This window comes from Zonotrichia leucophrys, chromosome 7, assembly GCF_028769735.1.
Source record: "Zonotrichia leucophrys gambelii isolate GWCS_2022_RI chromosome 7, RI_Zleu_2.0, whole genome shotgun sequence".
Classification (NCBI taxonomy): Eukaryota; Metazoa; Chordata; class Aves; order Passeriformes; family Passerellidae; genus Zonotrichia; species Zonotrichia leucophrys.
Window position 1 is genome coordinate 24,762,950 of NC_088177.1, and position 16,250 is coordinate 24,779,199.

The following is a 16,250-nucleotide window of genomic DNA, read 5'->3' on the forward strand; positions in this document are numbered from 1 at the left end:
GGTTGGTTGTACTTCAATCTAGATAATGAAAACAGTTTAGGAAATTTCATTTTAGAAATGCAGATGGTATTGTCTTAACTTATGCAGCAACTTGGCCTGGTATTGTTGAAACAAATTGCTAAAATCTCTAACAGCATTGTACTTCTGTTGTTTTGTTGTTTTGGTTTTTTTAAACAGTCTGGCTATATTTGAAAAAAAAAGTGGACAAACTTACTGAACTCTAGGCATGTGCTGTGAATGCTTTGAATTCAATGGAACTTTAATCAACTTAACTGAGGCTTAAGATGTTATTCTGAATTTGGGCTGAAACACCTAACAAAACAAAATCAGTCTGGTCACCATTTAACATTGTTACTGGGTTTTGCCCCGATGATGTGATGTTTTGTAGTTTTTTACCACAGTTGTCTAGTCAATGAATTATTCAGGCCAGGCTTATAAATTACCTGTTGATAAAAAGAGTGGTCAAAACATTAACTTTTGAAATAACTATGTGGGAATTTAAAATTATTTTTCTGTATTTCTTCATTCTCCTCAAATTAGCAGCATATTTGTAACTAATGCTGCCTAATGTCAGCCACAAGAAGGTATGAAGATATATGCAAGTGATTTATCTACATGATCAGATGGAATAGGAGGAGGCTGATAGTAGCTTGGTGATCAAAGGACAAAGTTGTTGACAATAAAAAATCAATCATCACAGAACTGTGATTCCTCTTAGTTGCTATTTTGTTTTTCTTTTTTCTTAGAGTGTGAGTTGCAAGTTATGCATAAATTAATTGACTTAATTTCTGTATAATCAGGTTTTATATTGGACTGATACTTTTCCTTCTCTTATTTTCCTCACAGGTGTAGTGAAATTCATAACAACAGCCACATATTAAGGTTTGACAAATCAATTTCCTTTGCAGATAACCAGTAATAGTGGCATCAAATGCCCATTCTTCAGTAAAATAAAAACACTCTACCTCTTTCAACATGTTAAGCTCCCTAAACAGACTTTAATGTGATTTATATGTATTGCTGTAACGATCACCAAGAGACATAAAACATAAATCAATACATAGTAAAGCATCTGTGATTTGGTGAGTGGTCTTTCTGTTCAGCATTTTCTACAGTGCTGGTTAGTTATGCCTTTGTGCCTTCCTCAACATGACTGTTTTGTCTTACATGATGACTGCAATGACAGAGGTAATTAGCAGAGCTGCAAATGTTTCTAATTACTTTATATCAGTTTTAGACAATCTTAAGTATTTGGCAAATTGAGCTTGTCTCTCTGAGCTTCTCAATGGAATGGGAAGTAATCAAAGAAGAGTGTCTGAAGTACTGAGAGCCAGTGCTACAAATGTGAATAAAACAGCAGCCAGCACTGTTTTGAGTAGCTAGATCAGCTGATCATCCATTTGGTACGCCATTCTCAAAAGTGTATTCTCAAAATACCAGACCAAGCTGCAGAACAAGGCCATGCTAGACACCTCCTAGTGACTGATGATCCACTAACAGAGCAGATGGGGAAAGAGAATACGGCATTTTGCAGCATGGTAGGGCTTAGTAGGGGTTTTGTACTCCTTGACCTATTGACTGCTTCCCCTTCTATTTTTTTACTTTTTTACCACTGCTTCATGGCTCCAACTTCTGAAAGGCATATGAGGCCTGCTGTCCATCAGGCATACAGCTCACCCTTCTGTCTGCAATACTGTCTTGCTTATTCATGCTTCCTGTTATAGAAACACTAAGACATATTTTGTTTTGCAGGTGCTTCCTGGGGGAAAAAATGGAGGTGTGTTTAATGGTGACTTCTGTGGATTTTCATTTGGCCTAGGATGAAGGAGCTCTAAAGATCAGTTGAGATCTGAGACAAGGTTTTCTCCATAGGGTATTCATCAGGTCTGCTATGCCAGACCTTGCAGTATGATTGCAAAGCCTCTCTGGTGCATAGGTTTACTATACTGAGTCCTATTAACATGCATGGCTGTGCTATATTTTAAGGTCATAATATTTTATTGAAATTGCAGTACGGATGTCTGTCTTATGTCAGGAAGATATAAGTATTAGGGTAGTTAAGTTCTGTCTTTGTGTGCTTAAAACATCTAGATTCCTTTTTAGCTCGTGTCTTGGATAAAAAAAAGACCACTGCTGCAAAGAGCAGGGCTGGGCAAAAACTGCTTTGAAGGGACTGTATGCACTTCATGATAATGTAAGTTAGAAACATCTGAACATGTCGTATAACACTAGCCCAACCTTGTCTAGAGAAATAAAGTGATCATTTGAGGATTTCCACTTCTATATTATCAGCTCTTTCTGAAGTAGCCTAATCCAAACTTTCCCAAGAAGATAGATAATTCTTATTTGTCTTCTTATTCTTTCTCCTTCTCTGAAATATTCTAGAACAGTTGTTTGGGGTGGTAAATTCTTTATATATATCTGGTGATTTCTTACAGGGTTTTTACTGCTGCAGGGATGTTTGTAAAATAAATTCCTGTGTCAGGTTATTGTTTCTCTTTAGTTTTAAAATCTTGTGACTCTAATTTCTTACAACTAGAGGCACTGTCAACTGTGACACACTGTTTCACAGAATCACAGAATATATTGAGTTGGAAGAGGCCCACAAGGATCATCGAGTCCAGCTCCTGGCCCTGCACAGGACCATCCCCAAGAGTCACACCATATGCCCGAAATGGGGAAAGGTCAGGTAAAAGAAATAAAATTTTCAAATACAATTGGTACATTTTGCAAATACTTTTGGTTGGGTATTTTGGCTGTTGTTGGGTTTGGGTTTTGGGAGATTTTTGTAGATTAGATAAGGTGTAATGTTACCTATATTTCAATGTCTTATCTTCTAATTTATTTTTAGAGGATATATTTTCCTTCTTTGTTTCTATGCACTTTCTCTGTATTTCATATAGGCTTTGCTTTGTTTACTTTATTGTCCATGCTTTGTTTACTTTATTGTTCTACTTATTTTTTATCCTTTGTTTGTTACACCAAACCCTTTTAAACCAATACCAGCAACAGAGAAATTCTATTAGACTATATTTCAGTTCAAGTTCAATGCAAATCTTCAAAATTTTGAATTGCTTCTTTTTCTACTTAGATTTTCTGCATATGAAATTATCAGAAGTCAGGAACTTATTTCCAACTTATAGCCAGGTAAAGAGAAAAATGTAGCTATGCTCTGGCATTGTCCTTGTCATTAGAGGCTAAAGCTGCAGCATAAGAACTACAATAACTTGAAGTTAATGTCATTTTGAAGTGACATTAGCCTTAAGACTCTGAATACTGTGAATATTTGGTATTTCTTCACTCTTCAGTGGAGGAGTTGGAAGTCCCTAAGATATCTTCAAATAAAATAGGATAAATGAATGACTAACATATTACGTAGCTATGGCTAAAGGAAATCAACTTTCAAAGTTCAGCTGGAAGTTTTCAACATAGTGCAAAAAATTTGTTTTCAACAAGTGTAAAAAAACTTAAGTCTGTCACAGTCCATGACAACCCAAAATAGATTGTGCTTAGTGGAGCTATTGACCATATTCAACTGAATCAGTGAACTGTCATGGACAATAATGAGGTCAGTGAATTGTTACTATTACTTCTGTATTACCATTACTTCTGTGCAGCGTACACTTTACATCCATTTCAGAAATGCCTTTAATAATATTGGTGTAATCATTATAAGTGTAATCAAAGTAAGTGTAATCATGATCACACTGTAATACATGAATAACCACACATACAAAAATGATACATGTTATGCTATATAAGCAATTATCCAATACAGAGCAATCAAATTCATAGCTCAAAAACCATCACTTGTATGGTAGATCTCAAAATGGGAATTCTTCTCTCTCTACATGTATGTTTGGTGTTTTCTGTGAGGTGCCTGTCATTTTAACAAAAGTGACATGCAGAGTAAAGTGGAAAGGTCCTGTTTCAACCTGGGAAGAGGGTGGGGCAGACAGATGAATTGTTCCGTATTTTCTATGAAATCTTAATTGATTAGACGATCACCTTTATTCACCACAGAAAGACTTCTTTCTTTATGATGGATACAACAGCAGGAGAGCAAACTGTTGGAATTGATATACTTTGTTGCTTATCTGAAAGGAGATTTTTTGCCCTAATTTTGCACAATAGTAGAAACTTCCTTTAAATCCCATTTTCCTAACCAGCGCCTAGAATAGCTCTTGTTGTTAGATTCTAAGGACTCTATTGTGGCTTTTAAGCCAGAGCCCACAGTAGGGGTTGTGGAGGGATGCACCGCCCCCAAGAAACTCCTAGAGGGTTTGTACTTGAGGACAAATCTGATGATAGAATTTAAAAATGGAACAGACCATTGTAGATCATCCAGTCCTCCTATCTGCCAGCACAGGATTTTCCCTCCCAGATATTCTCAATGCATTGTTCAATGTAAAAGTCTCAACTCTGGGAGTTTCCAAAGCTTTGCTTGGAAAATTTTTGCCTTCTTTTTTCCCTCAGAAGTAGGAGGACACAGCAGCAGCCATGACCATGTCTTTTAATATATATCAGTGTGTACTTTGGACTGGTTTCTGCCTGCTGGCTGGTGTGAATAGGGGGCAGATGGATACGACATTTCTCTTTACTGTCTCCAGATGACTTAAAAATACCACGTGATCCCTATGCCCTAGGAGGAGATTTGGAACTGCCTTAAATCATCACCTGTCCTTTAATGAATGTCTCAGATTTTGTAAAGTGTGATCTAAAGTGTAATTGCTCAGTTCTGTAACGTGATGCAGTTAATTTGAGTTTCAGTCAGAAAATGTTGTCCTAATTTTCTGGGTGGTGATTACTCTGCCAACCAGTGAAATTGGCTTGAATGTTCCAGTGCATTTTGTTTACTGTTTAAAGGCTGAAAACTCCAGTGTATTATTTCTTTCTTGGAGAATAATAATAGTGCATTCTTCAATCTTCAGTGTTGATACACCCAGCTTCCAGGAGGATTTTGAGATATTTCAATTATCAGATATTTCACAGTGCTTTTTTTAAGGGCTGTTGGAAAGCAGACACTGAATTTTCAGAAGTTATGCAAGTCTTACATGTGGAGATGAACCTCCAATCCTGCAAAAAATATCTTGTGTTTAATGCTGTTATATGTGAGCAATACTGTCAGACTTATAAATAGCAACTCAGAGCTTGATGAATCCATGGGATAAACATATAGTGCTGAATTATCTTGGCATTTACACATCAGGCAGTGTCTATGAAGTCTCCAGTGTCTTTGGATTAATGTAATAAGTAGTGTAAATAGGACTGTTTTGTAGGGAGGTATGTGGGAAGTCAGTGTTGTACAAAATCTGCCAGTAGTGACTATAATTGTCAGAGAAAATCCTGAAGGCATCATGAAGATTAAATTTCCATTGGCGTATGTGCCATTGTTCTTTGAGAATCAGTAAAAGAAACAATATGTTTTAACCCAAGTGATTGGAGATTAATATTGAGCAAACACAATTTAAAAGGCTTTTCCACTTTCAAAAGAACGTTTTTAAGCTCAACTTGTCCGCGCATTCTTAAGTGGGGAAAAAAATTTCTCTAAAAAAATACTAGCAAAGAAAATCTTTAGAGGCAGAGAGAAGTTCACCTGTAGAAAAAGCAGAAGGGATAGAAGCAGATGAAAAGCCACTGAAAATGAGAAGTGGCCCATTTCCTTGATCTCACGATATATAAGCAGACCTGAGAAATTATCAAAATGCTTTCATTAATGCATATTTTGTAAGATATACAGAGCATAATTGTTCAGTTGATAACATTGTAGTGTTTTGCAGGGAAAAAAATTTGGTTTCAGTTGGACAGTATGAATCCTGTTCAAATGAACATTGCAACTACTTAGTAACGTGCAGGTGGCCAGGACAATGAGTTCTTGCTTTTTTTGGTGAAGTTCTGTCTGCACCAAGTAAGGAAAGTATTTCAGTAAGTCTTCCAGAGATTGAAATGAGCCATTTTTGAGCAGCATATTTATTTGCAGTATCCAGAGGTGACAGTGCCTATGTGAATACATTTGACTCAGGCAGGAGTTCATAAGTAAAATTACCAGATTAATCAAAGCATCAGGCCAGCTTGCCACAAAAGAAATGTTTAATTTTATATGCTAAGGTATTTTCCATATTAAAGCTACAGACAGACTTAAGGTAGGAAGCCAGATTTCAATATCTAAAGTTCTTTGTCAGTTTAATTAGCTGTTGTCTGGCTTTCTAATAGTTTCAGAATCTGATTTTACATATTAGAGTTTGATGGTTCTGGTGCCTAGGAGGAACTACAAAAGAGTACCTCTTCCAAAAATCAGATGAATTTTAGAGCTATTCCTAAAGGCATTTTCCATCTACATTATTGTCCTGCTTTATTTTGTGCTGCTTTCAGTTTCCAGGTAGAAAAAAATACATGGAGTGTTGTATAATTCTTGGACATAATTTCTCTTCAAAACCCCTCTTAGACTTTATGCCTTTCCACTTCTGAGTAAGTGGCAAAGACTTAATAGATGTCCTGGTCAGGGCGTAAAGATAAGGATGCATTTCCATTTCTGTGAAATGGCAGCAGACAGGATGATTCTTTACCTGTGTATTACACAGTTTGCTTATAGTTTGTTTATTCTTTGCCAAATATTATGAAGACTGCCTGTACCTAGATTTCCCAGCAGTTCCTTCACTACATTTTGCACACTTCTATTCACCCCTGCAGTGACCTCATGGGCTTTCTGCCATCTGCCATTATTCCTTTATCCTAATGTATGGTGCAGACTCATGTAATTTATGACTTTGCCTGATATTTAGTAGATAGACAGGATTATTGCCCACAGATGGCTGTGGTTCACAGCCAGAGGCATCTTCACAGAACTAGTGGGAAGAGATTTATTCATGTTACCATGTGACTTCTACTGTAAGCTAATTTTAGCTCTGGGTTTCTCTTGATAAGTTAAAATGAAACAAGAACTCTGGGTCAAATTTATTATTGCCTCAAGTGATGCAGTTTCATTGATTTCTTTTGAGTCATACCTGTATGTCAGGTGGGAAATTAGCTGTTCATTTTTCTCCATTAGTAAAATAAAATCTATGAGAGTATATTTTAACTATAATGCCTGTGTGCAGTTACAAATACTTCTGGTCTTTAAGCTGCACCTTTGGAGCAGAAACAACAGAAAGGATTTATAAAGTCCTACAGTTGTTGCCAGTAGATGACATTGTCTGCCAGCTTTACATTTTCTCTGCTTCTTTTTATGGGCCACTGGAGTCATATATTCTGTCATTCTCAGTGTGAGACTCGGAACATTTCTTTGGCAAAGTCAGGGAGACTGGCGTGTTGAAAGTGAGCCAACGCAGTCAGGTGGTTTCATTTGTACTTGATTTTGAGACTAGTTCTTGCAGCAGATAGCACATGAAAATTGTATAGTATCTTTTTTGTGTGTTTGTTTCATTGCTGATGAAATAGTTGCTGCTGAGAATTTAAGAAATCTAATTAGTAATAAATATTCTGAGTTGAATCAGTGGCTTTTCCAATATCTGCAAATTCTGTTCAGTATAGTGCAGCCTTAAATGAGTCTATGTTATAACATTGCAACTACCAGTATGCAAATTAAAGTGCCTACATATTTTCTTGCTGTAGACTGAAGCAGAAATTCCGAGCCTCCGGGTTGTAATCTATAGGGCGTTTATAAGCAGTTGGGCTTGAGGGGAATGGTGCTTGAAACAAAAGCCGTCTGGAATACACATTTAAGATTCTGCTATGGGAGAGCTAGGAACAGAAGAAGTCATAGGAAAATGCTGCATTCTCACCCTGCAAGGTGCTAAGCATCCTTTCCATTTCACTAGGAAGTCAGTGGGAATCAGGAGCACTCAGCGCTTTCAGCTTCATGTACTTCAGGAATGCCATATGCAGTTAAATATGTTAAACCAAAAGGTGACTTAAGTAAATATGCCAGCAGAGTTATTGATGACAGCATCAATATAAGTTGCCACTATTCGTCATTACTGCTTTTGTTATGACAAAGAGGACATAGGCAGTATTTTTAAAGTTTTGCTTTTCTGTGTTGAAACTAATCTGGACTGACACTTGTAAAGAGCACATCTGATCATACTTTCTGACATCTATGTTCCCTCTGTTTTGATAGAGCAACTTTTAAGCCATTGCACTCATTTCTCAAAATGGGACAGTATGGGTAAGAGTAAGAACAGAATTTCCATTCTACTCCTTACTTTGCAGCCTAGTTTTCAGACGTGCTTGTTATGGATGAGAGAACAGAAAGGTAAAGGGTGCATGTTTACATGTGGAGCATTTGCAGTTGTTTGCTTTGATAGTATGAACTCAACACTGGTTTTGTCCTTCTGTGGTCCTTAAAGTTGAGCTGGTATAGAAAAGAATGCAGTACATGTCCCACTGGAGACTATAAAGGCTGTGTAGGTGGGTCAGCACATCTGAGTTTGCTGTTTCAGGTGCAACACCTGCAGGATTTAACCCTGTGGAGAACTATCTCCCCAGCCTTTACTAAAGATATTTCTAGAAGGCACAGGCTAATTTCAGATTTGACATGTCAAGACACAGAGAAAAGTCATTGACACAGCAGGTGCATTTAAATATGACTGTCTAATTATACAGTGATCAAGTTTGCTCCCAAGAAACTAAATGTAGAGTGTCATGGCAAACATGGTATCTGCCTGTCATGCTGTTAAAAGGAAAAGCAGTATTTGGCAGTAAGGCATGTTTCATGTATGAAACCATAAAAATTATAGTGTGATAAACATCTGATCGTACCCGTTCTTAATCTGTGCTGGTTTTAGTTGGGGTGGAGTTAATTTTTGTCACAGTAGCTGGTACGTAGTTATGTTTTGGGGTTGTGCTAAACACAGAGTTGATAATATAGTGATGCTTTTGTTACTGCTGAGCAGGATTTCGATAGGGCCAAGGCCTTTTCTGCTTTTTGTACTGCCCCCGTGGAGTGAGGATGTTGGGGGTTTGTGGGAGGCTGGGAGGAGACACAGCCCAAGCAGGTGACCTCAACTGACCAATACCAAGGGATATTCCAGACCATACAGCATCATGCTCAATATATAAAGTGGGGGGAAGAAGGAATTTGGGACATTGGGAATAATGGCATTTGTCTTCCCAAGTCAGGGTTACATGTGGTGGGGCCCTGGTCTCCTGGAGGTGGCTGAACTCCTGCCTGCCCATGGGAAGCAGTGAATTAGTCCCATGTTTTGCTTTGCCTGTGTGCACAGCTTTCACTGTCCTTATTGAACTGTCTGTATCTCTACCCATGAGTTCTCTATCTTCTACCCTTCCAGCTGTCTCCCCAGTCCTGTTGTCATGTCAGTGACTATTGGGGCTTGGCTGCTGCCTGGGGTTAAACCACAAGAAGTACGTACACTTATTTCCCTTCTGCAGACTTGGGGGTTTGCAGCATGTATGCGGGTTGTTACAGAGAAATGTAACTTCTGAAACTTGAGTAGGTATTTTAAGGTTTGATTTCAAGCTTACTTACTTAGTTTTGATTTGAAAGTTGTGCAATAGAATTCTGAATCAGTTTCAAGTGACCATAATAGTAGAGAATAACAGAGCAATGTTGTTCTGCAGCTACTGCTAGTCTAATTCTGGCATGTGGAGAACTTTACTGGTGGCTAAATCTAAATAGAGCCTGGAGCCTAATTGTGTGCTGGGGGTGTGAGGCGGGTAGTTCACAAACATGATCCTGGCTTGAGGGTATCTTTCAGTGATAGAAGTGTTTTCTTGCCATTATCACATGCCCTGTGTCAAAATTCTTTGTTTGAATTGGCAATTCTGCCTTAGACAAATGCTGCTTTATCTCTACCCAGTTGTTGAAGTTTAAGGAGGCAAGCAAATGTAGAGAAATAGAAAGTGCAATAAAATACTATCTCAAATTATAATCAGACAGCAATTGTTGTTACCTGTTGAGAAAATCTAAGTAGTTAGAGTTATTGCATCTTAAATGGATTGTGTTATTTATTAATTTACTTGCACAGTGAAGTAGACGAATTCACATCCCTTACATGCAAAATGCTACAGAGTAAGATAGGCAGATTTGTTCTTTCCATCTTTTGCTCAGTATCCAGTTCAATACTCACATTTACAAATTTTTACAGTCAGCTGACTGGAGTTTTTACACCTGCTTTTGCCATTCTTTCTCCTTTACACTGACTAGATCTGTATGTAGCTAGTAGAGTTGATTCTGCAATGTTGACGTCATTCAGAATTGCAATAATTTAACTCAATAATCAATTAATGTTTTGAGATAACAGTATTCCCCAAAAAGCCATTAGAGGATGCACTAAATTTTCTTAGCACTCTCTGAAATACCCCTGCAGAGAAATAAAATGTTCCTGCAATGTACATATTCAGTCTAAGACTACCTAATTAATGACTCTAAATGCCATCTTCTCTTAGTCATGATGGAGAAAGGCTATGTGTTTTGAGCCCAAAAACATTTACTGAATGACAAAACAGATATTCAAAGCAATCCAGAACAAAGACAGTGAAAATTGTAAAACAAAGAAAATGAACATTCACAGTGAATCTTTTAATATCTGAGTTCGAGATCTGTCTTCAGTGAGATCCCTTGATGTTCTTCTATCAATCAACCAAAAATTGCAAAGCGAAGGGTGTGACTCATGTGCTTACTGGTATATTCAGCCAAAATTACAGATCTGAGCAGATCCCATAATTTCTGGCTTTCCAGCACTGTCTCTGGCTCCCAGCATCACTTCATCATCACCACCCTGCCAAGAATCTCTACATTCATCAGTCGCTAAAATGTCATATATGCAGAAACCATTCATCAGCCTCAGACTTAGCTTATATAGGCTTTTATTTAGGGCAAACATCAATCCCATCTCATTTCTGTTACCCATATCCCTTTATACATTCACTCTCTAAGATTCTGCTGCTATCTGTAACCAGTACTAAAGCCACAAATTAATTTGAGCCAAGATACTTCCTCTGGGAGAGAAAAAATTTCTCCTCTGTTTTTTTCATGTTAGTCATAATCTGAAGAGTCTGTCCTGGAAGTTCTACAGAGATGGAAATGGACTTGATATCCAAAGATGGAAATGGATGGTGGAGACTGACTCTCTGATGAACAAGAAATACAACAGATGGTTATTACGTGACCTGGTACCAGTTATGTCTTTATTCTCATGCATTTTTCTGTTTTATATTCAGCATTGTTTTCTCTCCTTGAAATATTACTAACTCCGTACTAACATCAGTTCTTAAAAATTAAGATTGTATTGCAGACTGCTACAGATCCTCCCGAATTCTGACTAAAATATTGCTGTGCCAAGATATTCAGTTTTTCAAAATAATTTTGCTAATTAATTTATTGCTTACCAAGTGTTGATTTATAGTTCACATTAGAAACACCTTTTCTAAGCATGTTGTAGCTATTTAGAAAATAACTATATATAAAAAATCTGGGTTTTTTTTGCTTATTACTATCTGATGGGACTGCATACAGCCACACTGCAGATATCTTTCTCCAAACAGTTTTCTGCAAGGCTGAATTCTTCTGGAGACCTAGGAAAACTTTGTGAAATGCTGTGTTTTCTGGAAGAGAGCAGTTCGCTGCTCTTCACAGACTGCTGATTCTGGTCATAGCCATAAAAGGCCTAATTACAGCCTTTACTGGAAACCCTGTAGTATCCTTGGCACCTGCTGCTGCTGCACAGTGAGTACTTTTCTTGTTGCACAATGGATCTGTCCTTTTCATTGCTCAACAGTCTTCCTTCTCACACCTTCAAACAAATACCATTGTTTCCTGGAGAAAGAATGTTTAAAGGGTGCTGTAGCATTCACCCTTCCAAATGGCAGAGCTGTCTCTGTGGAGCTCTGTCATGCTAGAGGGCTCATTCCAGTGTACAAGTACTTCCTCCTAACATAATCAGGAAAGGACAGCTAACACATAATTTCATGTTTTACGTTGTCAGGTGGTTCTTGGCTCCTTAGAAGCTCAGATCACTTCAAGGACAGCAGGCATTTGTTCCTGATGTTGAGCACTACACAATCTTCCTATACCATCCCCTTCTATTTTAAAGGGAAGGGGAAAGGTGAATTTTCAAAGAGAATTACTGATTATTAAATTTTCATTGAACTAAAAATATAATCTGCAGGAGTTTAAAGCAACTTGCTGGCAGTGTTTAAAAGTGGGGAAGGTAGCAGTTCTGATCAGATCCTGCCCGATCAGAAAGTTAATGGAAAATGGTAGGAAATACAATCTAGAAGGTTCTGGAACATATTGATAATTAGACCAAATCCGCCATCATTTTTAAATCAGAAATTTTTGTGCCAAGTTCCTGGTATTATACTTTGTAGTGAGTTTCAGCACAACTCACTGAGTTTTCTGAAAACTTTTTTGATCAAATGGTTCAGCTGTGAAAAAGAGAAGGCAGAAATAAAACCAAAGCTTTGTGAACAGTGTACAATGGTCTTTAGTTTCAAATTCAGGTCTGGGTCCAACTTTTGAATTCCTGAAAGTCTCTTTGAATCCAGGCTTTTTGTTTAGGGCACAAGGTAGTTCTAGCAGTTTTTTGCAGGTCTAATTAGGAGCTTAATTTCTTTATGAAAGAAGAATATCAAGTTGATTTTTTTCTTTATTTATTTTAAAAGAAAATCCTATGTCCTATGGGGCAAACCAAAGCTAAGTTTAGATGCTGTGTCTACACCAATGGACAGGTGCGATCAGACTGTTCAGACTGAACACTTCTCACAGCATAAAGGGAAAGAGAATGGACAGAGACATTATTCTGTTTTGGTGTCCAGACCTAGGAAGATTGGATATCTGGGGATCAGGGCTATGAATTTACTTACATAATTAATGGAGACTTTGTTTTTGTCTACAGTGAGCTTGCATGTAGTCCTGTTAGGAAAAATTACTAATTCTAAGACTATATCTCACAGTCTTTGGGCAAACACATGCCAACTCTGAGTTTGGGAATGTAACTTTTTTCCATTGATCCCAGAGTAAAATATCTTGCCTGACCTCAGAAAGTGTTGTAAAATTTATTACTTCTAGAAGTTCAAAAATGGCTCCTTTCTCAGTATGGGCTACATCAGTCCCAAGCACTGAGTACTGATATTGCTAATGAAAAATGGCAGCCTGGGAATGCAGTGCATTTATTTGGGATATAAGTGTAACACCAAGTCACCAACATAGCTTCCTGTAGTTTGATGAAATTTACAACATTTTTGTTCTAAATTCAGGGTGGGAGAGGTGGGAGGAAGTGTTATACCCCTGTGAAGCATGGTGCCAGATGACCTTTCTGCCCGAAATAGTATGATCTGTTACAGCATGTTATTGTACAGAGAAAGTAATTTAGTGCTACCAGTAAGTGGTACAAGAAATCATATCGTCAAAGTTTGGAGTTTTGCAATTATTACTTTTCATTTCCTTAAAAGGATTATGTTCTCCACTCTTGTGTTGGTGGGCTGAAGTGAAGTCATAAAACCAGTTACAAAATTTATATCTGGCAAGTTTTTTCCATGTGGAAAAAAAATGGGAGATAACTATACTCATGGTCTGGAAAAGCTGATAGAGGAAAGAAAGGAAAGTTACTGCCAAGTAGGCACATGCTGGTCAGATAAGAATGATCCCATACCTCAGTTATAATGCCTGCTACTACAGGCTCTTCAGACCACCCTCTTAGCTGATTTGATTTATGTGATTGAATATAGCTAGGATTGGGCTTGAAAGACAACTGAGTATCTCTAGCAACTTCTGAGTATGTCAACAGAGCCTGAGGTAGGAGGCCTAGTTTCCTCCTTCCCTGGAGGTCAGTCGTTTGCCAGAGACTTGTCTACCTGCTCCGTCCCTCTTTCCACCCCAGCCTCCTACATACACCCCTGCAAGCAGAGTGAGCTCCCAGTGGGCATCACTGGGAGCTCAAGGAGCTTGCTCCTTGCAGTGGTCTTGATGTGGAACTGCTCTTGGAGATGAAAATCCCCATTGCACACCTGGAGAGGGGAGAGGCCTCCCTGCCTTGCCAGCTCTTGCCTTGCCTGTGTTCTCTGTTCTGTTCCCTTCACCAGCCAGTCCTTTGTCCTTTCTCCAGTACAGCTATGGTGGGTGACTGTGGGGCCTTCCTGCTGCTGGCTCCCTGGAAGGGAAAAAAATTCCCTTGTTCTGTTTCTGCCATATGGAAACCAAGACTGTGGCTGGTTAGGGTGATGTGAGAAGCCTGGACAGAGATGAGACCTTGCCTCTGTATGCTCTGTTTCTGTTCCTCCCAATGGCAAATAGCTTTATGGCCTTTTTCTGAGGGGTGGGGATTTCCTTAAGCCACGGGCCAGAAAACCAATTTCAGCCTCTGAATTCTGTAAACTGTATAATAGGTGATGTGTTTCTGAGCCTGTGGTGAGGACAACTTTGTGGTCCAAGCAGGAGCGACTTGGAGGGGACAGTAAGAGGAGCACCCAGGAGCTCGTTCACGGTCAGGCAGGGCCTCCTTTGCTGGGGATGGGCATGGTGGAAGAGAGTTTTGTCATGCTGGCATAAGGCCTTCACTTCAAGGCAGTAGGCTTGTTGGGGACCAACCCAGTTTCCCTGGAGCAGGAGGGAGAAATACCTAAGAGTCTGGGAGAGGACTGTGAGCTCTGTCCAGGTATCCAGAAGACTGGGGCATGTAGAGCAACAGCGGTCAGCGCCCGGCATTTGGTCTTGGCTAGACAGTGCTTTCACGGGAGCAGCCTGAAACTTTGCCAAACTCCTCCTTCCCCACCAGTACCCTGGAAATGCAGGTGACACCTCGTGTTTTCTTCTGAAACATATTTTTCCAGCTCTACTTTTATATCCATCCAGTCCCTTGGGATCTTCTATCTGCATGTATGGTTCCCACTAATTAATAAAGGCTTCCAGTTCAGTGGGCCTTCTTTTTAGTTTCTGATGGATGAACCATTCTTGGAAGAACCTGCGTATGATGTTCTAGAGAGAATCTTGTGGGCATATTATAGGATCTGATCTTTTCACTAGTAAAGTGAAGGAAAAAAATTTGCTATCACCAGTATGCCAATTTTATTTGCATTATAGCTCCTCAGGTTTGTAATTAGGTAGATTGTGCTGAATTCAGTGAAGTTATAAAAACCTAAACATTTATTCAGTTGCTTTGATTTACCCACTTAATCATTTACTTGTTTGCAAGAATTATCTGTTCTGCATCCACCTGGAGCTTTGCTTTTATTACACTTTGTGATCTAAAATTTGGCTAAAAGAAAAACCCTCAAGGTTGACAAGGACTAGGATTGACAGAACTGTGGCTCTTTGAAATCCCTGTTGTCCATTTAAATTTTAATGTTTCTATCATTTGTTCCTCAGTGTAAATTAACAGCCATGGCAGTGTGTTGGGTTTCTTTTCTGAAGTCAAGACTTTAAATTTAATTCAATAGCCTAGATTTACAGCTATTCTATATTTCACAAGGCAGAATCAATAATGTGACTGAAGTGAAGAAGATAAAAATTTATGGTATCTTGCAATTTAATGGTTGAAAAGATGCAATTGGAGAGATCATAAATTGTGAAGGAGTTTATGCTTCATTGCTCCTGATTCAGTGCTTGCTGTTAGAACTTGATTTGTGACTATTCACAAGGTGTGATTAATGGTGTGATCGATGCTTGCTTCAGTGCAGTAAAGCAGTTGTAATGCTCTTCATTAGAATAAATAAAATAAATTGACTGAGGCTTTATAAAAACTGTGTAACATTTAAAATCTAAAATGTCAATTTTTTTTTCCTGTTACAATTTAGGTTTCTTCAGGCAGTTACCACCTACATCACATCAGTCATCGTCATTCTTTTTGGATATTATAGAAATCCATGTGGGTTTGGGTTAGCTTTATGCAAAGCTCAGTGAAGGGGAAAAAAAAAAGATTTGAGTAGGGCTGACTAGAGACTAAGATTTCTCATGGCTGTGTTTTGCCATCCTGGAAAAGTACATGTACTCTCCTTTAGCACATGCAAGTTTAAAGGAATCAAGGCAGAAAATGAATCTTTCCACATACAGCTCTACTAAAACCAATAAAAATTAATAATGTTCATTGTTTTTGAATGGGATGGATGTATGATTGGCACTCTAGCAGAGACAATGAAGATAAAGAGTCCTTTTTGAATGGTGTTTTTTTGGTTTAAGGATGTTTGTTACATAATCCAAAGCTATCACACAGTGTGCTCTACAACAGTCAGGGGAATATGAGAAAAATGCAGCAGCCATGAAGGCAGTAGAATGTAATGATGTTAATGTTGTCATT